Raw genomic sequence first — 27,291 nt, 5'->3', positions numbered from 1 at the left:
AAACAACTTAAAATACTCATTCTTTATCTATGACAAATATTCTCTTCCCATCCTCCTCCTAACTCTCCATCATCGCTCTGCTAGTCTTATAGGGACTATGCAGACAAGAAATCTCCATATAGGAGAATCACGGTACAAATGTTCAAACCGGGGTACCTCGGTGTCACAGTCCTCTTCACTGGGGAAGATTTTCTAAAGCCGCTTTCTTAGACTATCATAGAACTTCAGAGTTGGAGGAGATCATAAGTGTCAGTTAGTCTGATTCCTTTCTGGTTCTTGATTTTCATCTTCAACAGCCTGCTAAGTCGCTTCAGTCGTGTCCGACTGTGCGACCCCATAGACAGCAGCCCACCAGGCTCCTCTGTCCATGGGATTCTCCAGGCAAGAACACTGGAGCGGGTTGCCATTTCCTTCTCCAATGCATGAAAGTGAAAAGTCAAAGTGAAGTCACCCAGTCATGTCTGACTCCTAGTGACCCCATGGACTGCAGCCCACCAGGCTCCTCTGTCCATGGGATTTTCCAGGCAAGAGTACTGGAGTGGGGTGCCATTGCCTTCTCCACTTCAACAGCCTAAGATACAGAATATCTTGCCTACCAAGATTTCATTTCTGAATAGTTTGACTTGCAGGTTTTTTCCTCAAATTTTGAAATTAAAATCCCTACGTCTCTTATCCATTGGCCTTCTGAGGAAACTTTTTAATAAAAGGCAAGAAAAAGGCAGATGGTGTAGGAAATTTTAAGTGCTGAGTAAGTCCGACAACCCAGAAATGTCAATGAGAGCAGAAAAAAGTCCCAAGGCCAGCTCTCTCTAGTCAAAAGATAAAAAGGGGGCTGTCTAGCAAAAACAGTGAACAATGATAGTAGACAGTAACCTCTCTGCTCCAACCAAGTATCACAGAGAAAACCTTGGCTATACCTTACCTCTGTCAGCAGAAGCCAAGTGAAGAACACTGACTTCCACGCCTTCCTGACTGTAACAAGTCGCCCTTATCATGCGGTGTTCGAGAAGGTGCAATGTGGAGGCAGGACTTTCATCCCTGCCGGAAGTAACCAGCGTTCCTCACGGTGTCAGTGGAGGCCTTGTGGAGAGTAACACCAGCCTCCCTCTCTTTCCAGTCAGAGTGCTGTCAGTGCAGGGTTAGCAGGGAATTTGAACTCCTGCGCATGTTCAGCAACGAAGAGCAAGTCTATCCCTACTCTGGGCTGTCAGTGGAAGCTGACTAGAGAACCTGCATTTCCACCTCCTCATGACAACAGGACTTCATCCTTCTTTGTCCACAGACATGTCAGAGGAGACTAGTTACATCTTAAGATTTTTAAAAGATCTATAGTCTCACTAGATGATACCCAAGATGTACAGGGTACAACTTAAAATCTCTCATCCTATCAAGAGTCAGACAAAAGCCAACATGAACAAGAAAAGACATTGTACAGACATCAACACTGAGATGACACAGATGGTGGAATTATCTGACAAGGGTTTTTAAGCAGTCATCATAAATATGTTTAAATTAGCCATCACACTCTTCTTAGGTGAAAAAATAGAGTTTTAGCAAAGAAAAAGGAGGTATAAAATTAAAACCCCATGAATTTTTAAAGTTGAAAACCAATATTAAGAAACTCATTTTTAATTCAATGATGGCTTTAACATCAGAATGTAGAGGACAGAGGAAAAAATCTGTGAACTTGAAAACAGAATAATAAAAACTACCTGAATTGAGTAATGGGTAGAAAATAGACTGATAACGTTAAACAGGGTTTAAACGGAACTTCAAAGTCCTGTGAGATTATAACAAAATATCTAATGTTTACATCATGGGAGTCTCAGAAGTAGAGGAGGAAGAGGGAAGGCCTAGAAAAATAACAAAAGAAAATAAATGAGGCCCAAATTTGGCAAAAAACATAAGCCGGCAGATTCAATAAACTAAAGAAACTGCAAACAAGATAAACTCAAAGTAATCTGTGCCAAGACACAGCAAGGATAAATTTCAAATGTCTTACAGCTAGGGATAAAAAAAACAAACAAACAAAAACTGGAAAACAGTTAGAGAGAACACCTTACCTTTAGTGGAAAAGCTATTGGAATGACAGGTCATTTCTCACCAGATACCAGCCCTGAAAGAAAAGAACTATCAATCCCAAATTCTGTGTTCATTGCAAGTATTCTTAAGAAATGAAGGCAAAATCATAACATTCCCAAATGAAAGGAAACTAAGAGAATTTGTCACCTAAATATCTACTACAATGAATAACTAACTGAAGTTTTTGAGATAGAAGGGAAGTGATGAAGGAATCTTGGACTATCAGGAGGGAAGACAGAACAAAGGTAACAGTAAAATTTGGGGTATGTAGAGTTTTCTTCTGAGTTTTCTAAATTGTGTTTGACAATTCAAGACATTTAACATTAAGAATTACTCATTGAACTGAACATACATATTTATTGAAAATCTGCACACAGAAAAATCCCATTTTTTTAATTTAAATTTATTTATTTTAATTGGAGGCTAATTACTTTACAATATTGTATTGGTGTCAAAGAACTAAAATGTTGAAGAGAACTCTAAATCTGAGAGCCATGAAGCATAGTATTGCAGTTCAGCTGAAGCATAAATATTTAGAAAAGGAGTAAAGAGTTAAAATTTAGCGACTAATAGTGTAAAGAAACTGTAGTGTTTACAGAATGCTGAAGAGGACTAATGGCTGATCTGAAAAGGGCTGAAAAAGACATACAAGCTTTACACTTGCAACTATTAGCTGTAACCTGAGATTCAGTTTCCTGAACTCTATAACAGCTGTGTTGAACCATTTCAAAGACCCTTTAAAATTCTAAGACTCTAAGTTTTGTCCCCTAGAGAATGGAAAGCATCACGTAGTAAAATGAACTGCTGATTTTGTGAGTATATAGCTATGCACAGTGGTTGAGAAGGTAGGTTCAGTTACAACCTGAAAAAGAAATGGTTATTTAAACTATTTAAACATCCTGAGAAATCTGTGCAGTTCAAGAAGCAACAGTTAGACCCAGACATGCAACAATGGACTGGCTCCAAATTGGGAAAGGAGTACCTCAAGGCTGTATATTGTCACCCTGCTTATTTAACTTATATGCAGAGTACATCATGCGAAATGCTGGGCTGGATGAAGCACAAATTGGAATCAAGATTGCCAGGGGAAATATCAATAACCTCAGAAATGCAGATGACACCACCCTTATGGCAGAAAGTGAAGAGGAACTCTAGAGCCTCTTGATGAAGGTGAAAGAAGAGAGTGGAAAAAGCTGGCTTAGAACTCAACATTCAAAAAACCAAGATCGTGGCATCCAGTCCCATCACTTCATGGCAAATAGATGGGGAAACAATGGAAACAGTGACAGACTTTTTCAGACCAATTCAGATGGTGACTGGAGTCATGAAATTAAAAGACCTTTGCTCCTTGGAGAATATCCATGACCACCCTAGACAGCAAATTAAAAAGCAGAGACATTACTTTGCCAACAAAATCCATCTAGTCAAAGCTATGGTTTTTCCAATAGTCATGTATGGATATCAGAGTTGGACCATAAAGAAACCTGGGCACTAAAGAATTGATGTTTTTGAACTTTTTTTGGAGAAGACTCTTGAAAGTCCCTTGGACTGCAAGGAATTCAAACCAGTCAATCCTAAAGGAAATCAACCTTGAATATTCATTGGAAGGACTGATGCTGAGGCTGAAGCTCCATTGCTTTGGCCACATGATACGAAGAACTGACTCATTAGAAAGGACCCTGATGCTGGGAAAGATTGAAAGCAGGAGGAGAAGGGGATGACAGAGGATGAGATGGTTAATGGCATCACCAACTCAATGGACATGAATTTGAGGAAGCTCTGGGTGTTGGTGATGGACAGGGAACCCTGGTGTGCTGCAGTTCATGGGGTCACAAAGAGTCAGACATGACTGAGTGCCTGAACTGAACTGACTGATTTAAACTAGTGATGAATCACAAAAATGAATGTATGTGCCTCCTTCCATCTCCACAGTTCTTTCCTAATATTAATTTATCAATCATGATCTAGTCTCTAGCAGTAGTGTGCTAGATGAACTGGCTCTCTAGAGTCAATTGTTTAAATGTTGGAGGGGCTGTAGAGAAATGGGAACCCTCCTACACTGTTGGTGGGAATGAAAGCTAATACAGCCATTATGGAGAACAGTATGGAGATTCGTTAAAACAAAAAAACAAACTAGGAATGAATCTACCATATGATCCAGCAATCCCACTACAGGGCACATATCCTGGAAAAACCATAATTCTAAAAGACACATGTACCCCAGTCTTCACTGCAGCACTATTTACAATAGTCAGGGCATGGAAACAATGTAGATATTCATCTACAGATGAATGGATAAAAATGTGGTGTATATATATATATATATATATATATATATATATGCATACCCCATGGACTACAGCCCACCAGGCTCCTCCACCTTGGGATTTTCCAGGCAAGAGTACTGGAGTGGGTTACCATTGCCTTCTCTGTATGGAATATTACACAGCCATAAAAAGGACAAATTTGAGTCAGTTCTAGTGAAGTAGATAAACCTAGAACCTGTTACACAGAGTGAAGTAAGTCAGGAAGAGAAAAACAAATATATATTAATGCATCTATATGGAATCTATAAAAATGGTATTGATGAAACTATTGACAGGGAAGGAATGGAGATGCAGATGTAGAGAATAGACGTGTGGGCACAGTGAAGGAAGGCGAGAATGAGACGAATGGAGAAAGTAGCATCAACATACATCCACCATCATCCAACATACATACACCATCTGTGTAGAGTAGATAGCTGGTGTGAGGTCGCTATATAACACAGGGAGCCCAGCCTGGTCCTCTGTGATGTCCTAGAGGGGTGAAATGGGGAGAGGGGAGGGAGGTTCAGGAGGGAGGTAATATACATGTAATTATGACTGATTTGCTTTATTGTATGGGCAGAAATCAACACAACATTGTAAAGCAATTTTCCTCCAATTAAAAAAAATTTTTTAAAGACTCAGTTGTTATTTGCATGACAATTGTTAAACCATTGGCAGCATAAAAGTGACCATGGTGGGAGGATTTACAGCACAGAAATGGGCAAACATTAAAACAACAGCGGATTTTATTCAGAGAATTGTTTACTGGCACACCACAGAACAGCAATTCTCCTTCTGTAGGCTAGAAATGTATTCATATACTGCCAGCCTCATCCCTCACCATCGACTTCTCTCCATTCCCCCACATTAAACAATGCTTAAAATATGCAGACCTGCAAACACTCCATGCTCCCTCCTGCTTCTCTGCCTAGAACGCCCTCTACCACCACAAACACAGCCATCCTAACTGAGCATCTACCATCATCACTGGGCCCGCTATAACCGCACTCCACTCCATTTTCCCTAGATAATAATTTCTTGTGATTAGATTTTACCGACTCCAGGAGACTCAACCCAGCCTCAGCTGATTGTGTTAAGTATGGTCTGTTTTCTCCCATACTACTCAGCATCATCTTTTTATACCACTTTACTTTGTGTTGAAATTCCTTGTTTACTTCTCTGCACCTCTAACTAAAGGATAAATTCCTTGGAATTAGAGACACAGAGCTTGTGATTCAACACTGCATCCTCAGCTTGTTTGCAGCAGAAGGCACATAGGGATTGTTGAAAAATTGTTTTTGAGTTAAAACTTTACTGACACATTTCAGACTAGTATTTGCTTCTCAGTTCCATCATATCCCATGGTAAATGTTCCCAATTATATGACTGGGATAGGTTGGAAAATAGGATTTGCTATATGGAAACTCACTTTAAATTCAATATCATTAGCACAAATCCATTTCACAAGGTGAAATATGGCTCATCAACTGCTGATAAATGGAATGTACCTGCCATATCAATAAACATAGGATGTCACGGTCATCAGTGATTGCAGCCACCACCCCACAGAGACCTGGTGAGCCCTGGGGGATCTCAGGAAGAAAAGAATACCTGCCATCTAGCAGCCATCATCACTTCCCTGATAGCTCAGCCAGTAAAGAATCCGCCTGCAATGCAGGAGACTCCGATTCGATTTCTGGGTCCGGAAGATTCCCTGGAGAAGGGATAGGCTACCCACTCCAGTATTCTTGGGATTCCCTGGTGGCTCAGCTGATAGAGAATCCACCTGCAATGTGGGAGACCTGGGTTCTAGCCCTGGGTTGGGAAGATCCCCTGGAAGGCTACCCACTCCAGGATTCTGGCCTGGAGAATTCCATGGACTGTAAATCCATGGGGTCGCAAAGAGTCAGACATGACTGAGCGACTTTCACTTTCAGCAGCCATCAGACTGCAGTCACTCCCTGCAGTGTGCCCTGAGGAAAGGAAACTCCATTTGTGAAAAGAGGATAGTGTGGCCCCAGAGAGCTGAGGTGCATATCAAAGGAAAGATTTCAGTGAGCCCAGACTCCTGCATCTTCCCATACATAGAAAAGTGCTAAATTGCTTCACTTGGGATATTTGGTTTTCTTTAAGCATAATCTTGATGTTCTAGACTACTTCTCCTTTGTTGTAAAACTCCTATATATCCTAGCTCCCCCCTCACATCCTTGGAGTAGTTATCTTGGGGTTGTTTGAGATGCTGCCTCCCAGCCTTAATGTCCTAAAAATTCCCAGCAAATCATACATAACTATCAACTTTTAGGTTGTAAATGTCTTTAGTTGACATTACATATGCTTGGATATATATGTATATATATATGTATCCTTGCATGCATGCGTGCTAAGTCTCTTCATTCATGTCCTTAGTACATATTTATAAATAAAGCTCTATCTATTCATCTTCAAATAAATTTTAAACAATGTTCATCATAATTAACATTATGATTATTAGCACTTTAGTTATTTTTCATTTCCCTGGCACCAAACACCATAGTGCTGGATGCAGTACCTCTGAGAATATTCTAATTGTTGTTCATCTGTCTGTTAAAATACTTCTTTACTGCTCATCACTGCTCTTCCTGGGCACATACATGATTTTTAAGATAAAAGTATATGTTACTAGCATTTTCCTAGAGGAAATTAAAAGTATAACATAAAAGCTCTCAGTCTGATTTATTCCTAACCATTCCAAAGTGCTATTAGTCTAATGAAAAAATTATAAAAGAAATCAACTTTTAGATTTTTCCTGATGTCCAAGAGCAGCCTTTTTGTTCTATTATTTATTTTTGGCTGTGCGGGGTCTGTGTTTCTTGTCTCTCGTTGTGGCAAGCAGGGGCTACTCTCTGGTTGCGGGGCCTGGGCTTCTCATTACAGCACTTCTCTTGTTGCAGAGCAGGGGCTCTGGGGTGCATGGGCTTCAGCAGTTGTCACCAGTGGGCTCAGTATTTGCTCAGTATTGTGCTCTAGAGCACAGGCTCGAGTTATGGTGCTTAGTTGCTTCGCAGCCTGTGGGATCTTCCTGCATCAGGGATCAAACCCATGTTTCTTGCATTGGCAGGTGGACTCTTTATCACTGAGCCACCAGGGAAGCACCCTGAGAACATTCTTCACGCTTTATTTGCAAAAGACACACACAAATGTGCTGGAATAAAATTTGGTTTGGGTGAGCTAGTCCTTCTTGTTTGCTTTCTTTTTGTTGTGTTACTGATTATCTTCTTTTACCCTCATTTTTATGGTGGCCTTGCTGCTGCTGTTAGTTGCTAAGTAATGTGCGAGTCCATGGACCGTAGCCCACCGGGCTCCTCTGTCCATGGGATTTCCCAGGCAAGAATGCTGGATTGGATTGCCATTTCCTTCTCCAGGGGATCATCCTGACCTAGGGAGCGAACCCACGTCTCCTGCTTCACAAGTTGATTCTTTACTGCTGAGCCACTGGGGAAGCTCCTTTTTTCATCTTTCATGAAAGCATTTTTTCCCAGGAGAGTTTTGTAATTTCATGTCATGGCTGATTGGAAATGGATTTCCTAAGATTCATTTACTGAGACTGTGCTCAGCTTTCATTGTCACGAAATATTTCAAAAACACTGTGATAAATAGACCTCGTGCGTGTATGCAAGCTCAGTTGCTCACATCATGTCCAACTTGACGTTTTCTTCCTCTGAAGACGTGGAGGTGTGTGCCACCTCTGAGCACTAAGCCCTGTGTCCTTGTTCCAGTTTGAATGTGACAAGGAGAGCCCGAACGTGCAGCTTCGTTCAGCCAACGGCTGCCAGCTAGCTCAGGTGAGACCTTGACTTTCTAAAGGGAATTTTGGAGAACTAAAAAAGACTCATACAGAATACAATAAGACAGAAAGTGAAAGTCATTCAGTTGTGTCCGACTCTTTGTAACCCCATGGGCTATAACCCGCCAGGCTCTTCTGTCCGTGGAATTTTCCAGGGAAGAATATTAGAATGGGTTGCCATTTCCTACCCCAGGGGATCTTCCTGACCCAGAGATGGAACAGATATCTCCTGAATCTCCTGTGTTGGCAGGCAGATTCTATACCACTGCACCATCTGGGCAGCCAAACAGTCCTCATCTTTGTATCTTAATTCATATTGGCATTGCTTGCAATGAATAAGTCAAAAGGCCATTCAAAATATCGTGTCTAGTTAATGAACTGTGACCTCTGAATGAAAATTAACAATAACCATCCAATAATTACACAGCAACAAAAATTAACTTGGAATTTTGCTACATAAAGGGCATGGGAATAGTTTCCCCAGTCAATTATAATGAATCAGGATTAGAGAGTTTTAAGATAAGAATCTTGAATCTAATTGAGTCCTCTAATATCACTATATTAATCACTAACTACTTGACCCGGCTAGTAACCTACCAGGCACTTTGCCTCAGGTTTCTTTTTTAATTTTACAGTACCATGAGACAGATATCACCATTTTACCATTTCAGAACTCCTCTTAACCAAGGTCACAAAATTAATAAATAGTGAAATCATTATTTTAAACAGGTCTCCCTAGCTGTAAAGTCTGTGCCTTTCCTATTATCATGTGGTTCTTAATCAGTGACATCTGTTTTCATTTAATGAATACAGAGTACCAGCATAAGATGTTGATATTCTGAAAAACTCCCCATAAACACACAAAAAACTTGTCAGACTGAATTAAAAAAGCAAAACCCAACAATATGCTGTCTAAAAAAGATATACCTTAGATTCCAAATCTACAAATAGGTTGAAAGTAAAATGGTAGAAAAGCATATAAAATGCAAACAGTTTAACAATAAGAGAGCTGTAGTGGCTACATTAACATCTGATAAATATATTTTAAAATAATAAATATTATAAGAAATTATTTAAAATATTACAAGATATTTTATAATGATAAAAGTCAGGGATATATTGCCATCATAAATGTACACGTATTCAGAACAGATTATCTAAATACATGAAGAAAAAACTTAAAAAATTGAAAGGAGAAGTAGATAACTGAAAAACAATAGCTGACTATTTCAATAACTCATTCTCAATAATTGAGATAGCATCTACATAGAAGAGGAGAAGGACGGGGGGGAGGGAAGAAGAATGAAATTTCAAATTCAGATTGGAAAAAGAAATAAAAATATCTTTATTTGCAGGTTAATTAATCAGTATGTAAAACCCCAAGGAATACTCTAAAGTACTAGAACTAATGAATGAGCTTTGCAAGGTCACAGAATATAAGATCAAAGTACAAAAATCAACTGTATTTCTATATACTATCAACAAACAATCTGAAAGTGAAATTTAGGAAAAAATTACATTTGCAACAGCATCAAAAGGAACAAAATATGTAGGAATAAATTTAACAAAAAAGTGCAAGATTTATAGACTGAAAACTGCAAACCATTCATGAGAGAAATTAAATAAGACCAAAATAAATGAAGAATTATCCCATGTCAGTGTAGTAATAAATTCAATATTATTAAATGGCAATTCTTTCCCATGTTGATCTATAAATGCAAGTTAATCTCTGTCAAATTACAGCAGGTTTTTATGTAGAAATTGCCAAGCTGATCTAAAATTTCATAAAAATGCAAAGGATCTATAAGTGCCAAAGGAATTTTGAAAAAGAATAAAAATTGGAAATTTTAAACTTCCCAATATCAAAACTAACAATACAGTTAACAATAATCAAGAAATCAATATATACATTGACATTAACAGCAGTAGAACAGAAATGAGTGTTTTGAAATAAATCCTTGTATTTATAATTGATTAGCTTTCAACAAAGTTGTCAAGGTAGTTAAATAGGAAAAGTCTTTTCCCATAATGCTGGGGAAATTCACATGTAAGTAAATAAACTTAGAGCTTTGCTTTATACCATACACAAAAATTAACTCAAAAGACTGTCCATCAATGAATAAATGAATAAAGAAGATGAGGTGTATATATATATATATATATACATATATATATATATATAATGAAACATTTTTCAGACACAAAAAAGAAGGAAATCTTGACATTTGAGACAATATAGATGGAGATTGAGGACATTTTCTAAAAGAAATAGTGAGACAAAGAAAGACAAATCCTGTACGGTCTTAATTACATGTGTTATCTAAAACAAAAAATAAACAAAAAACCAAGGCTATAGATATGGAGAACAGATTGGTGGTTGACAGATTTGGCAGTGGGTTTGAAATGGATGAAGGAGGTCAAAAGTTGCAAACTTCCAGTTGTAAAATAAGTCCTAGGGATGGGGTGCAATGCACATCATGGTGTCTATAGGTACTGCATATTTGAACATTGCTAAGAGCAGATCCACTGGAATATCAAAAAAGCAAGAGAGTTCCAGAACAACATCTATTTCTGCTTTATTGACTATGCCAAAGCCTTTGACTGTGTGGATCACAATAAACTGTGGAAAATTCTTCAAGAGATGGGAATACCAGACCACCTGACCTGCCTCTTGAGAAACCTATATGCAGGTCAGGAAGCAACAGTTAGAACTGGACATGGAACAACAGACTGGTTCCAAATAGGAAAAGGAGTATGTCAAGGCTGTATATTGTCACCCTGCTTATTTAACTTACATGCAGAGTACATCATGAGAAACGCTGGACTGGAAGAGGCACAAGCTGGAATCAAGACTGCTGGGAGAAATATCAATAGCCTCAGATATGGAGATGACACCACCCTTATGGCAGAAAGTGAAGAGGAACTAAAAAGTCTCTTGATGAAAGTGAAAGTGGAGAGTGAAAAAGTTGGCTTAAAGCTCAACATTCAGAAAACGAAGATCATGGCATCTGGTCCCATCACTTCATGGGAAATAGATGGGGAAACAGTGGAAATGGTGTCAGACTTTATTTTTCTGGGCTCCAAAATCACTGCAGATGGTGATTGCAGCCATGAGATTAAAATACGCTTACTTCTTGGAAGGAAAGTTATGACCAACCTAGATAGCATATTCAAAAGCAGAGACCTTACTTTGCCAACAAAGGTCCGTCTAGTCAAGGCTATGGTTTTTCCTGTGGTCATGTATGGATGTGAGAGTTGGACTGTGAAGAAAGCTGAGCACCTTAGAATTGATGCTTTTGAACTGTGGTGTTGGAGAAGACATTTGAGTGTCCCTTGGCCTGCAAGGAGATCCAACCAGTCCATTCTGAAGGAGATCAGTCCTGGGTGTTTATTGGAAGGACTGATGCTGAGACTGAAGCTCCAATACTTTGGCCACCTTGTGTAAAGAGTTGACTCATTGGGAAAGACCCTGATGTTGGGAGGGATTGGGGGCAGGAGGAGAAGGGAACGACAGAGGATGAGATGGCTGGATGGCATCACCGACTTGATGCACATGAGTTTGAGTAAACTCTGGGAGTTGGTGATGGACAGGAGGCCTGGGGTGCTGCAATTCATGGGGTCGCAAGGAGTCAGACACAACTGAGTGACTGAACTGAACTGAACTGAACTGTTGGCTCTAACTGCAAAGAATCTGCCTGCAGAGGAGGAGACCAGGATTCGATCCCTGAACTGGGAAGGAAATGGCAGCCCACTCCAGTACTCTTGCCTAAAGAATTACATGGACAGAAGAACCTAGCAGGCTAGTCCATGAAATCACAAAGAGTTGGACACAACTGAGAGACTTACACTTTTATTTAAGATAAATTCAGGAGGTCGGGAGAAAGTTTAAGTATTGAGGTGGTAGCTTTACACTCCATAAATTCTTTAAAAATCACTGAATTGTACACTAACAGTTGGTGAACTTTATGGTATATTTCAATAAAGCCATTAATCTGAAAGTGAATGTGTTAGTTGCTCAGTCGGGTCCAACTCTTTGTGACCCCATGGACTGTAGCTTGCCAGACTTCTCTGTCTGTCCATGGAATTCTCTAGGCAAGAATACTGGAGTGGGTTGCCATTTTCTTCTCCAGGGGATCTTCCTGACCCAGAGATTGAACTGGGTCTCCTGAACTACAGGCAGATTCTTTACTGTCTGAGTCACCAGGGAAGCCCCAATAAAATTATGATAAACATTAAATGAGCAAGGTTCTTCAACCTTGGCTGCACATTTGAATCACTGGGGTAGTTTTAAGATATACTCATGCCTGGAGCCCTTGCTGTTGTTCTTATTCAGTCACTAAGTCGTGTCTGACTGTGGCATGCCAGGCTCCTTTGTCCTTCATTATCTGCTTGAGTTTGCTCAAATTCATGGCCATTGAGTCGGTGATGCCATCCAACCGTCTTATCCTCTGTCATCCCCTTCTTCTCTTGCCCTCAATGTTTCCTAGCATCAGGGTTTTTCCAATGAGTCAGTTCTTTGCATCAGGTGAACAAAGTATTGGAGTTCAGCTTCAGGATCAGTCCTTCCAATGAATATTCAGGACTGATTTCCTTTAGGATTGACTGGTTTGATCTTCTTTCAAGTCTGAGACCCCTTATTATGATTTAATACTCTTGGGATCAGGGTGTAATTAATTTTTTAACACTTTTCCAGTTATTTAAATGTTCAGTGGTTGAGAACAACTACAATAAAGGTTTGTTCTTTCTTGAAGCCTTAATATATGGTATTGCAACTCTCTATTAAGCTATTCAACAATTTATAAAACATTCATTACATCTCAGGCACAGTGTTTGACACTGAGGAGACAGAAAATAAAGAAGATCTCATCTTTGTCTCCATGATCTAATGAACAGGAAAGAGGTACAATCCACTCATTATAACAGTATGATAAATTTTATAACAACAGTTAAGTACAATGTTAGTGGAAGTGCAAAGAAAAGAATAATCAAAGCTGAATAATGAAAGAAAAGGTCAAACAAAGATATGCAAAGCATAGAGTATTGAAGAAAAAACAAGTAATTCAGTATAGCTGAAAACTTGGGAAAGGAAAAAATATATTGAGAGAACCTGAAAAGGAGGGCACAGTGAAATTGCAGAGCATATCATAAACTATACAATGGGAAGCTGTTGAGTGAAAGGCCTTCAGAGAGAGTACTCTATCAGCATCATAAGTAATGAATTAGAAGATTTTCACTTCTGGTCAAGATGGGGCAATAAGAACCAAACACACACACACACACACACACACACACACACACACACACACACACCTGTAAAAAACAAAAACTGTACAAAATATATGAAACTATAGATTTCAAGACAATTGGTGATCAGGCAACAAAAAACAGGCATCCCTGAAATACAAGAAACGAATGAGGTGAGCTCAATTATTGCTTCAGCTTACTGCCTGGAAAAAGTTTTAGTTCATGGTGTAGGAACAAGGAATCCAAGTAGAATCCAGAAGACTTCTCAGTTGAGGAGACAATGCCGAGTCTGAGGAGAGTGATGTAGATCAAGTTTACAGGCATGAGCACTAGAGAGAAGAAATCTGCACACAGAGAGAACTCTGGAAATCTGCAGAGACTCCTCTTAGGATCCTGCTAAGTACTGACCAGTGCATGCATTTCTGGTTGTTCAGTCGCTCAGTCATGTCCAACTCTTTGTAACTCCATGGACTGCCGCACACCAGGCTTCCCTGTCCTTCACCAACTCCCGGAGTTTTCTCAAATTCAAATCATTGAGTCAGTGATGCCCTCCAACCATCTCATCCTCTATCAACCCCTTCTCCTCCTGCCTTCAATCCTTCCCAGCATCAAGGTCTTATCCAATGAGTCAGTTCTTTGCATCAAGTGGCCAAAGTATTGGAGTTTCAGCTTCAGTATCAGTCCTTCTAATAAATATTCAGGGTTGACTTCCTTTAGGATGGACTGGTTGGATCTCCTTGCAGTCCAAGGGACTCTCAAGAGTCTTCTCCAATACCCCAGTTCAAAAGTATCAATTCTTTGGCACTCAGCCTTTTTTATGGTCCAACTCTCACATCCATACATGACTACTGGAAAAATCATAGCTTTGACTATACAGATTTTGTTGGCAAAGTAAGTCTCTGCTTTTTAATATTCTGTCTAATTTAATATAATTTAATATAGGTTTGTCATAGCTTTTCTTCTAACGGGCAAGTGTCTTTTAAATTCATGGCTGCAGTCATCATCTGCAGTGATTTTGGAGCCCAATAAAATAAAATCTGTCACTGTTTTCCCTGTTTCCCCATCTATTTGCCATGAAGTGATGGCACCCAATGCCATGATCTTAGTTTTTTGAATGTTGAGTTTTAAACCAGCTTTATCACTCTCCTCTTTCACCTTCATCTGAGGCTCTTTAGTTCCACTTCACTTTCTGCCATAAGACTGGTGTCATCTGCATATCTGAGGTTATTGATATTTCTCCTGGCAATCTTGACTCATGCACAAAGAGAGTGTATGAAAATGCTCCAGGAAGCAGGAAGTAAATATGCGAATACTCTGAAGAAAAGAAAAAGAAAGTTTTTAAGAACTAAAAGATTCATACGGAATATAATAAGGCAGAAAGTGAATGTCTCCCAGTAGTGTCCAACTCTTTGCGACCCTATGGACTGTAGCCAGCCAGGCTCTTCTGTCCGTGGAATTCTCCAGGCAAGAATACTAGGGTGGGTTGCCACTTCCTTCTCCAGGGATCTTCCCAACCCAGGGATCAAACTCAGGTTTCCTGCACTGCAGGCAGATTCTTTACCACCTGAGCCACCAGGGAAGCCCAATCCACAATAAGGCAAGTGTGCTGGAAAGAGATGATTCTAAAAAGTCAAACATCAGACTTTATTAATAACTTTTAAATTCTTGAACAATACATACCTGTTTCACTGATTGACTAGCTCTCCATTTTCAATACCCTATTCTATTTTTTAATGGCTGATTTTTTAAGTTCATTGCATGTATTGATGAGAATCTTTCATACTTCTAAGTATTACACAAATCTATGGGGGAAAACAATTATAAATCCAAAGATATTATCATATAATGGGTTTCTTCTAGTCAGGTATTAACTCAGATTAAAATCAAATGTGACAAATTTCCTGCCCTGTTATTAGCCAAGATACTTCCCTTTATCTGGGCCTTTAAAGCTACTTTACAAATAACTGTATAATCCAGCTGAGAGACCAGACAGAGAAAATACAACACAGTAATCTATTCAAAGTTACTCAACAGAAAGAAGTACTATTCTTGGTGAGAGACCAAAAGAGAAAAACCTGGCAATATCTAAACCTGTAGGAAGCTGCCGATTAGGTAGTACTCCAACAGGGAAATATTGAAGAAGGGAAAAGGCAAATTTCCTAGAAAAGGGAGAATAATAGGAGCAAAGATTTTTTGCAAATATGCAAGCGAGGTGTATGTATGTGTGTGAGGCTGAAAAGTTGGAAATTGTGGGAATGTGTTGTAAATAAGACTGAAAACATATTGCATGAGTCACAGGTCTCTGAATTCTAGTCTGAGAGATTTAAATTCTAGTCTTTACAATCTGTAGATTCAATGCAATCCCTATCAAACTACCAATGGTAAATTTCTCACAGAACTAGAACAAATGATTTCACAATTTGTATGGAAACACAAAAAACCTCAAATATCCAAAGCAATCTTGAGAAAGAAGAAGGGAACTGGAGGAATCAACCTTCCTGACTTCAGACCATACTACAAAGCTACAGTCATCAAGACAGTATGGTATGGCACAAAGACAGACATATAGATCAATGGAACAAAGCAGAATGTCCAGAAATAAGTCCATGCACCTATGAGCACCTTATCTTTGACAAAAGGGTCAAAAATATACAATGGAGAAATCTCTTTAACAAGTGGTGCTGGGAAAGCTGGTCAACCACATGGAAAAGAATGAAACTAAAACACTTTCTAACAGCATACACAAAAATTAATTCTAAACGGATTAAAGATTTAAATATAAGATAAGAAACTATGAAACTCTTAGAGGAAAACATAGGCAGAACACTATCTGACATAAATCACAGAAAGATCCTCTATGACCCACCTCCCAAAATAATGGAAATAAAAACAAAAATAAACAAATGGGACCTAATTAAACTTAAAAGCTTTTGCACAGTGAAGGAAACTACAAGCAAGGTGAAAAGGCAGCCTTCAGAATGGGAAAAAATAATAGCAAATGAAACAACTAACAAAGAATTAATCTCCAAAATATACAAGCAGCTCATGCAGCTCAATACCAGAAAAGCAAACAACTCAATCAAAAAGTAGGCCAAAGAACTAAACAGACATTTCTCCAAAGAACACATACAGATGGCTAATAAATACATGAAAGATGTTCAATATCACTCATTATTAGAGAAATTCAAATCAAAACCTCAATGAGGTATCATCTCACGCTGATCAGAATGGCCGCCATCAAAATGTCTACGAAACAATAAATGCTGGAGAGGATGTGGAGAAAAGGTAACTCTCTTACACCGTTGGTGGGAATGCAAACTGGTAGAACCACTATGGAGAAAAGTGTGGAAATTCTTTTAAAAACTGGAAATAGAACTGCCATACAACCCAGGAATCCCACTGCTGGGCATACACACTGAGGAAACCAGAATTGGAAGAGACACGTGTACTCCCATATAGCATCTCATAAGGGCTAAGACTGACCTGTAGGGGCTATATGGGTTTTTGTCACTGATTCTAAGAATTGGTTGGCTCTTTCTACTTTTCCTGAAGACTGAGGCCTCCAGGCACAATGGAGGTAATAAGTAATGCCCCCTTTAGAGACCCCCTTAGGTAGACTTTAGAAGTAAATGATGTCCCATTGTCACTTTGTAGGGACCTGGGAAGGCCAAATCTTGGAATGACTTCATAGAGCAGCTTTTTTACAGCCTCCTCAGCCTTTTCAGTCTACCTTCAATCCATCCTGTGACTATATCTATCAAGCCTAGCAGGCATTTATATCCTTGAGAAATTGGCATCTGTGCAAAGTCTATCCGCCAGTCCTAGGTAGGTCCCTCACTGTCGTTGGATGGGCTGGGCCAGCTGGGGTTTTGAGTTTCTTGGGGATTATTTAATTGGCAAGTGGGACACGAGGAGAATATTTGCCTTATAGTCTTTTGGAGGTCTGATCCTCTGAAGGACCTTTCTAGTAATCTTTGGAGGGCCTTGTCCCCTAAATGAGTGATGGCATGTAAGGAGTAAATGAACTTCCACTGGATGTTCCCAGGCAGAAAACAGAGCCCCTCCTTTTGGAACCACCCCATATGATTTTCTTGAAAACCCTCCCTCTTAGCTTTAAGAGTCTCACCTTCAGTATATGAATGAGTTTCCAGCAAATTAGTCTGTGGAATTAGGGTGGCAACCCCGATTAGGTCACGGTTCTGTAATGCTGCTCTCTTAGATGCCTGATCAGCTGCTTGGTTCCCTCATGCCACTTCCGTGCTCCCTTTTCGGTGTCCTTTACAGTGGGAGACTGAAACCTCAGTGGGCAGATGGACTGCCTCCAAGAGCCTAAGAATTTGATCACCATATTTGATTGGGGACCCTCAGATGGTCAAGTGGCCTCTTTCTTTCCAAATAGCAGCATGCGTGTGTAGCATCAAAAAGGCATACTTGGAATCAGTGTAAATGGCTACTCTTTTTCCTTTCTCCAGCTCTAAATCTCTAGTCAGGGCTATGAGCTCAGCCAATTGGGCTGTAGTAGCTGGTGGCAAAGGTTTAGCCTCTATGGTCTCAAAATTGGAGACTATTGCCTATCCTCCGCTCCATCCAAGACAAAGCTGCTTCCATCAGTGTACCAATTTCCTCAGGATTGGTCAGAGGATCTTCTGACAATCTCTCTCAGAGTTTTGTCCAATGGTCCAAAGTTTCTAAGCAAGAGTGAAAGGGGAAAGAGCCCTCAAAGGCAGGCAGGAAGGCGACTGGGTTAAGAACCTCACAAGGGGGTGTAGTCAGGCCTGGATTTTCCATCAGCACTACTTGATACCTGAGGATCCTTTGATCAGACATCTATAAATGGCCTCTCCCATTCAGGAGTTGTTTCACTTGGTAGCTAGTAAAAATAGTTTGCAAAGAGTCGGACACGACTGAGGAACTGAACTGAACTGAAGAGAAAGTTTTAAAGCATCTTCTATCAGGACTGCAGTAGCTGCAAGTTTTTGAAGGCAGGGAGGCCAGCCTTGGGTGGTTGGGTCAAGTCTCTCGGATAAGGAAGCTACTGGTTGGGGCTCAGGTCTCAACCTTTGAGTAAACATTCCCAAGGCTATTCTTTCTTTTTCATGGACATATAGATGGATTGCTTTCTCTGGGTCTGGCAACATCAAGGCGGGTGCTTGGATTAAGGCCTGTTTTAGTGTAGCCTCTGCCTCCTTTTGAGGAATTGTCTTGTCCCTTTAAGCATTCATATAAAGGTTGGACGATCAGGCCATAGTTGGGTATCCAGATTTTACAATACCTGGTTAGCATCAGGAAAGCTCGCAATTGCTTTTGAGTCGTGGGGGAGGGCAACTGGAGGATTCCTTGTACTTGGTCGAAGGACAGCCTCCTGGACCCGTGTGTAATCTAAACTCCCAGGTCTTTGACTGGACCATCTGTGCCTTAGCATGAGACTTTATATCCCCTCTCAGCCAAAAAGTTTAGAATCTGAATCACATGTTGATGAGCATTTTCCTCATCTGAAGAGCAGATTAGTAGGTCATCTACATATTGCAATATTTTCCCATTAGGTCCCAGGTCCAGATCTAGAAGATCCCAACTAAAAACCTGTCCAAAGATGTGGGGGCTATGTCTGAACACCTGAGGTAATGCTGTCCAAGTCATTTGTTGGTGTTTTCCTCCTGGAGTTTTTGGTTCCTCCTTATTGGAGAGACCATAATGGGCTTCTCAGTAGTAACCAGGAACTGTAGGGCACTAGGGGCTGAGAAGCTTCCCATCACAAGGGTGGCCCCCAGCTAAGTGAGTATGTCTCTTCCCAATAAAGGAGTAGGACACTCAGAGACCACCAGAAACTGGTGGGAAAATATCTGTCCATCCCAGCGACAAAGAAGTGTTCAGGTGCATTTTTTGTAATTGCTTTTCCCATAGCACCCAAAATGCTACAGGTCTGAGGGGAGAAGTTTCCAGAGTAGGAGGTCAGGACAGAGTAGGAAGCCTCTGTGTCAACCAAGAGATTCTCGGAACTCCCTGCCACATCCAGTTGCACCCTTGGCTCCAGCCCCGTGATGGTTATCTGTGACAGCGGGCTGGCTGGAGTGGCGCTTCAGTCCTGTTGAACCATCGTGAAGGAGGGCTTGGCGCTTCACCTTGAGGCTCTTGGGTCCTGAGGACAGAGGGCCGCCCATGTCCCAATGATGGCCTTTCTAGTAAGCCATTTTAGGAGACTTGCCATGATTTGGACACTCTTTGGTGCAATGTCCCTTCTATCTACAGATTAGGCATTTGTCTCGTGCTCTGTCCTTCAAGGACTCAGGGTTTGCCACAGGGCTTCCCTGGAGGGCAGCCAGCATCTGGTCATGCCTTGTCTCTTTCCTTTTCTCCCTTTCCTGGGCCTTGGCCTCCCTCTCCTGTTCTCTGTTATAAAAGGTATTGGTGGCTGTCTGGACTATCTCATCTAGAGGCAGCAGCGTCCTGCTGCTGTAGCTATTGTAACTTTATCATTATGTCTGATGTACACTGGGACAGGAATTAGTCCTTTAAAATCACCTGTCCCTTGTAAGAGTCTAAGTCCCAATTGGTAAACTTTTGAAGGGCCTCTTTTAGCCTTTTGAGAAAGGCAGTGGGGTTCTTGTTGGACTCCTGAGTTACTGCTGAGACTGGGCACAGCACCACAACTAATAGGCTTCCTCCTACTTCCATGGGTGGACTTCCTTAGGGGTGAGTCTTTCTGAAGCTTATCCTACCCAGTACTATTGCAACCTGAGAGCCAGGTGTCCCCAGGTCAGGGTGCAGATCCCCAGGCAGGTTGAGGCAGGTCATCCTCCTGGAGATCAAATCCCCCAGGCAGATCAAGGCTGGTTGTCTCCCTGGAATTGGGTCCCTGGGCAGGTTGAGGCATTTTGACCTCTTGGGACCCCTGGACTGGCAGATCCCCAAGCAGGCTGAGGCATGTCAACCTCCCAAGGACCAGATCCCTGGACAGGTCGAGGCAGGTCAACCTCCAGGGATCCCCAGGCTGGAGTTGGGTGTCCCCAAGGTCTCCAGCATGACTAGTGCTGGGTAGGATCAAGGGGTTGTAATCACAACTCATTGCTGGTTTGCCCACCCCGGAAGGAAATAGATAGCATGATGTAAAGCAATCCAAGCCTATGCTCTGAAACTATGAACCTGGTAAAATAGCCACAAGCCTAATCCTCTTATTGCTGTGAGGGAATGTTAAGTCACTGATTTCCTTCCCTAGCCCTCCATAAGAGCATTATAGGGTGCCTCCAGTGGTAAACATTTCATTGTCACAGACCCATTCTAGGTAATAACGGAAGTAATGATAAAGGAGTAGGTTATCTGGTCCTGCTAAGAGTATTTAAATAATGGACTGAGTGGAATGATGTTGCCTACAGAGGGGGCTTCCCTGGTGGCTCAGACAGTAAAGTGTCTGCCTGCAATGTGGGAGACCCAGGTTCGATTGCTGGGTCGGGAGGATCCCCTGGAGAAGGAAATGGCAACCCACTCATGGCAACCCGCTCCAGTAGTCTTGCCTGGAAAGTCCCATGGACAGAAGAGCCTGGTAGGTTACGGTCCATAGGGTCGCGAAGAGTTGGACACGACTGAGCAACTTCACTTTCACTTTCACAGAGGGGGCAGGCTTGTGGTTGTAGGAGATGAGGCAAAGTGGCTTAGGGACAAAACGATAAGAGGCAACAGATCAGATGTTCCATAAAGTGGAGTGGAGATTTGATCCAGGGGATATGTTTGTAGCTTTAGGAGAAGGATGGTAAGGGTTCGAGCTCAAATGGCCTGCAGGGCTAACCCCCGAAGTGGCAAACATTGTACCTGGAAGCCCAATCACCCTGGAAGGTTTGCCACCAACTGATGGGCTTCTAGCAGGCATTGTGTGCCTGTCACCCACCCCAGTGGGTCAACGGCGAGGTGCTGTTGTCACACATGTTGTAGGAAACACAGAAGATGAAGGCCTGAATCTCTAGAGGGATTGGAAACTATACAGTATTTCCTTCCCAAGGCCAAGCCATTTTCTAGTTGTCCCACCAGAAAATTGCAGAGGCAACACTGTGTGCCCAGACAGGGCTCACGAAAAGAGCAGCCTTTCTAGAAATAGAAAGCTGATGACCTACCCAATCAATACTTTGCAAACAAAGGCATAGATGGAGGGAGGAGCTGAAGGACAGGAGGAAAAGGCAACGGGAAGAACGTGCTGAGGAATCCCCTTCATAATGCCTGACCTGTGCTCACAGTTTTCATTGACCTGATCCTTGGCACAAGGGAGATTAAGGATAGAACCCTCACCCACTTGGGCAACAGCTACTGGGACACAGTGGATAGTGGTGTAACAGGAGGGAAAGGGGCAGGGCACAACTTTTGAAAGAATGACATAGCCCAAGGACATAACACAAACCAATTAGAATTAAATGTGTTGAAGATGGCAGACAAGTCAACTTTGACTAGACCTTGATCTGCAATCAGCAAGCTAAATGACATACTCAGAGGCTCCATGACAGTTTCAAAGCACTGTTGAAAGACCAAGGAGTGAGCAGTGGCCCAATTTCAGGAAATTTCTACCCTTTCCCCAAAATAGTTGGAATGACCCTCCCACTCATTAGCATATGAAATAACCCAGCCCATAAAAACTAATCATGCCACATTTCATAGCCACTGCACTCACCATTTGCAATAGCCCACACTCTGTGGAGTATGCTTCTCTCTGAATCTGAACAAATCCACTTCTTGCCTATCACTTTGTCTCTCACTGAATTCTCTTGGCAATGAGACATCAAGAACCTGAGTTTCACTAGATCCTGAAACCAGGTACCAAGGGTTTTGGCTGGGTTCGAGTCCCAGCCACGTGGGTTCAAGTCCCTGAAAGGTTGTTGTGGAGCCGTGAAAGATGCCAGGATTCTTGGCCTTCGGAGAAGAAGAATTCAATCCAGGGCCAGTGGTGAGGCTTGATCGCTCAGAGCTTTTGTGTAATAAAGTTTTATTAAAGTATAGAAGAGATAGAGAAAGCTTCTGACATAGACATCAGAAGGGGGCAGAAAAAGTGCCCCCCTGCTAGCCTTTAGCCAGATGCTATATAGCTACTAGCAGTCCACTAATTAGAGAAAGGAAATGTCTCAGAATTCAGAGAATGGCACCAGGCCCCTCACCAACAACATGCCTGCTTGCAGGGTGTTCAAGGAAACAAGCAAAGAGAGATTGTAAAGGAATTAACATTTTGTTAGCCATATGTCCTTCCAGCCATAGGGGCGAAGACCTCCTTCCTTAAACAGAAGTTTCTGGATTCTGAGACTGAGCCACATAAGCTTTCTGCCGCGTTTGTTTTGCTGTGCCGGTTTCCAGTACGCTGGGCTTCTTGTCACTTCCATGCACTGGGTTTCTGTCGCGTTCTGCTTCCGCCTTGACAGCTTTTGCCGAGTCGGGCTTCTGCTGTGCTTGGCCTCTGCCTCGCTGGGGCCAAGCGAGGTAGCTTGGCTGAGGTAGCTTCATCCAAGTTAGACCTGAGTCACAGCACCAGCTATGTCGGGAGAGTGTGTAATTTCCTTGGTTCTGTCTCTCCACAACAAAGATTTGAAATGGTGGACCAGTGTTACAGATTGGTTACAGCTCAGAATTTTATTTGGTAAACAGAGGGCAATACACCCTCAAGGCATGAGGGTGGGCCGACCCCAAAGGAGAGGCCTCAACTCATCTTGCGACCCTCTTTTTATACATTTTGTCTCCACACCCGCCCCCACCCCCCCCGCCCCCCCCCCGCCCCCACCCCCCCACCCCCAGCAACCCCGAGCCTGCCCTATGCAAATTAGGGCTAGCCAGGAAGGGGGCATGTTTGTTTCACCTGAGGTTCTTGCTTTGGTCCTCAGATTTATCCTTTATTCCCTTTTTGTGGGCTTTTCCCTTTCTTTGTCTTTTAGCTACTGCCATTTTGGACTCCTTTCTCTATTCTAAGACTCTATGTCTTTGAAAAAATGAAATCACAGTTAATGCAAATATTTGTTGCAGCATTTACTGGTGTTTGTAACTCAGGTTAGATGGTGCATTTAGTGAGGTCAAGGACTTCAGAATTATCTTAAGTAGGTCAGGTAGTCACCAAGAAAATCATTTTTGCTCAAGGCCACAGTCTGTACTCGTACTGCTGCTGCTGCTGCTAAGTCACTTCAGTCGTGTCCGACTCTGTGCGACCCCATAGACGGCAGCCCACCTGGCTCCCACGTCCCCGGGATTCTCCAGGCAAGAACAATGGAGTGGGTTGCCATTTCCTTCTCCAGTGCATGAAAGTGAAAGTGAAGTCGCTCAGTCGTGTCTGACTCAGCGACCCCATGGACTGCAGCCTGCCAGGCTCCTCCGTTCTAGATGTCTATTTAGCAATGTATACTATCTATCACAAAAACACCAGACCAAGCAGAGTCACAAAACTACAGAATTGAAGAGTTGGCAAGGGTCACAGAAATTATAAAATCAAAATGCCCCCAGTTCTCACAGCCTGCCATTGGACGTCTACATTCTTCCCTGCTAAACTGTAACCCCCATGAGGACAGAGACTCTTTTTCACCATCACAGCCCCCTGAATAATGTGTGGCCAGTAAATATTTTTGAGCAAGTAAATGGGTGTTCTTGTGGGGGAAATTGTGCCAGCTATATCCAGTAGTGGCGCTAGTAGAAAAGAATCTGCCTGGCAATGCAGGAGACATAAGAGACATGAGTTCGATCCCTGGGTTGGGATTCTTCCCTGGAAGGGAACGGCAACCCACTTTAGCATTTTTGCCTGGAGAATCTCATGGACAGAGGAACCTGGTGGGCTATACTCCATAGGATCTCAAAGAGATGGACACTACTGAAGCAATTTAGCAAGCATGCAAGCTTTCATTAAAAGTGGGAAGTTCAGAGTCTTCCCATTTGCATAGTGAATTGGAGCCGCTGTAGCCTGAATATGGAGATATGATAATTCAGTACCTTGAAATGGGAAATGCATTTTAATCACCCCAGGCATTTTTTTTTTTGCAAACGAATTGCTTCTGTTTTTATGACAATATGAGATCATGAACCCATTCACCTTAATGGTGGTTAATAAGGCCTATAAAGCAAGTCGTAAAAATGCTTTGTTTGCAGTGCTGTTTTTAGAAACTCTTATCTTATGGAAAAATCTTCTCATTATGGAAAGCTTTTTAGTTATTTAAGAATCCTGGAAATAAAAGGATTCCCATGAACTTAAGAACATCCTTCATACCTTAATTAAGGAATCAAAGTATTTGAAGACAGTGGTAAGAATTATTTCTAAATTTACTTCAAATCTATATAAACTATACATTTTTTTGCTGGTACCATAAAGTAGAATTTAATCTGGAAATGGCTGAAAATAGTCTGAAAAAAGACACTGTACAATGAGGTAACAGTCTGAGACAATAGACAAATAATAATTTCAAGGAAAAATATTTTCTATTGAATGATATTTCTTCCATTAAATATATATATACATGAAGTCACTCAGTCGTGTCTGACTCTTTGCAACCCCATGGACTGTAGCCTACCAGGCTCCTCAATCCATGGAATCTTCCAGGCAAGAGTACTGGAGTGGGTTGCCATTTCCTTCTCCAGGGGATCTTCCCAACCCAGGGATTGAACCCGGGTCTCCCGCGTTGCAGGCAGACGCTTTACTGTCAGAGCCACCAGGGAAGCCCATTAAATACATATATATGATTTTTTTTAAATCTCACCTTAGAAAATGAAAAGGTAAAATTTAAGAATAGTGAATGCAAATTAAGGGAAGACTGATAACCTAGTTTTACAATTAGATTAGCACAAAATTTAAAGGCAATGCATTCATAGCTAATGAGGCCAAGTGTGAGTTGCTACAAGTTGAGAAAAATAATCTGGAAATATGTATTAAAATTTAAAGTGCGCACACTTCTGAACTAGCAGTACTACTTTTTGGGACTCTTTCCTGCTGTAATAAAAAATACATGTATTGGAAATTCCCTGGCGGTCCAGTGGTTAGGCCTTGGAGCTTTCACTGTGGTAAACCGAGTTCAATCCCTGGTACCCTGGTTGAGAAACTAAGATCCCACAAAGTGAAAAATGTCAGTTGCTCAGTGGTGTCCAACTCTTTGTGATCCCATGGACTGTAGCCAGCCAGGCTCCTCTGTCCATGGAATTCTCCAAGCAAGAATACCGGAGTGGGTAGCCATTCCCTTCTCCAGGGGATCTTCCTGACCCAAGAATTGAACCCAGGTAGGTATCCCACACTGCAGATAGATTTTTTTTTTTAATCATTTGAGCCACCTGCAAGCTGAGGGCCAAAATACAAACAAAACAACTAAAAAATACATGTACCTAAGATAAATGGATAAAGGTGTATGTTGCATTGTTATAGCACTGTTTGATGCTGCAAAAGAAAATAAAAAAGGAAAAAACAACTAGAAATAAATTGAATGTCTATAATTATAGTTAATAAAAAATATTTGACTATAAAAAACTATGTTAGGTTTTGACTTAATACTGGAGGGATGCTTTGATTTAATAATTAAAATTTATGGAGTAATATGAAGAATATAGTCTCTTTTCTGTGAAACCAACTTTTAAATAAAAACCATATGTGCATATTTTTGTGTTTATAAAAGCATGGAGCTTTTAATATTGATTACCCAAGGTAATGGCAGTACTAAGAGGTGATTTAAAAGGGAGCTTTAGAGCTCCATAAACTACATTACTTCCTCAAAAGCCACTCTACATATACATAAAAAGAAGGAAAGTGCTTCCCCGTTAGTTCAGTGGTAAATAATCTGCCTGCCAATGCAGGAGACATGGGTTCCAACCCTGACTCAGGAAGATCCCGCGTGCTGCGGAGCAACTAAGCCTGTGCACCACGACTGCATAGCCACAACTACTGAGACCGCGGGCTGCAACTCCTGAAGCCCGGTGCCCTAGAGCCCATGTTCTTCAATAGAGAAACCACTGCAATGAGAAACCCAAGCACAGCAAGGAGAGGCCAGCCTATGAAGCAATGAAGACCCAGCACAGTCAAAAAAAAAAAAAAAAAAAAAAAAAAAATTTAAATATATTTTAAAAAGAAAAAGAACTAAAAAGAGTCTTCCTGGTATTTGCACACAGCTCCAGGAAAAGTCACCTGTTCCTTTCTGCAGCTGCTGTTAAGTCGCTTCAGTCGTGTCCGGCTCTTAGTGACCCCATGGTCTGCAACCTACCAGGCTCCTCCATCCGTGGGATTTTCCAGGCAAGTTTACTGGAGTGGGGTGCCATTGCCTTCTCCAAATCTGTGTGACTTGAAGAAAATCAGTCCATTTGCTCTGTAATTTCTGAACCTAATCAAATCACTACACCTAAACAATGCTGCATGGAAATTCTGAAGTCTTCTTAGCTTCAACAAAGTAAAATGGAAAAGAGACAGCTTTTTCATATACACCTTTTAAAAAAAAATTAAGTTACCATGTAATATTTTCAAAACTTAAAATGATACTCTAAAAAAGTTGTGGTGAAACTAATTAGGAATTTATACCACTGTGTGCTGAGCAGGGGAAGTGGGGAAGGAGTGTTCAGGAGGAAACTGTTCAGTGTTCAGGAGGAGTGTTCAGTTGTTAACTACCTAAAGTAATAGAAATGTTAGTGATTTTTAATTGGTTTGTTCATATTCCTTCATTTTTTCCCCAGTATTTTTTTTCCTTCTCTCTGAACTGTACCCAAAGTCTGGACATTTTTAGCTGTTAGGACTAGAAAGGGTCAAAGTTCTTCCTCAAATCATTCTATAGTCAATTCTTTTTCACGTTCTCTTTGAAGTTTATCCTCCAGCATTGGTTTCCAAATTCACATACTATATTTTTTCATATAAAGTACCTGTTG

Source organism: Bubalus bubalis, chromosome 15, assembly GCF_019923935.1.
Source record: "Bubalus bubalis isolate 160015118507 breed Murrah chromosome 15, NDDB_SH_1, whole genome shotgun sequence".
In the NCBI taxonomy this organism is placed as follows: domain Eukaryota; kingdom Metazoa; phylum Chordata; class Mammalia; order Artiodactyla; family Bovidae; genus Bubalus; species Bubalus bubalis.
This window is presented reverse-complemented; position numbering follows the sequence as displayed.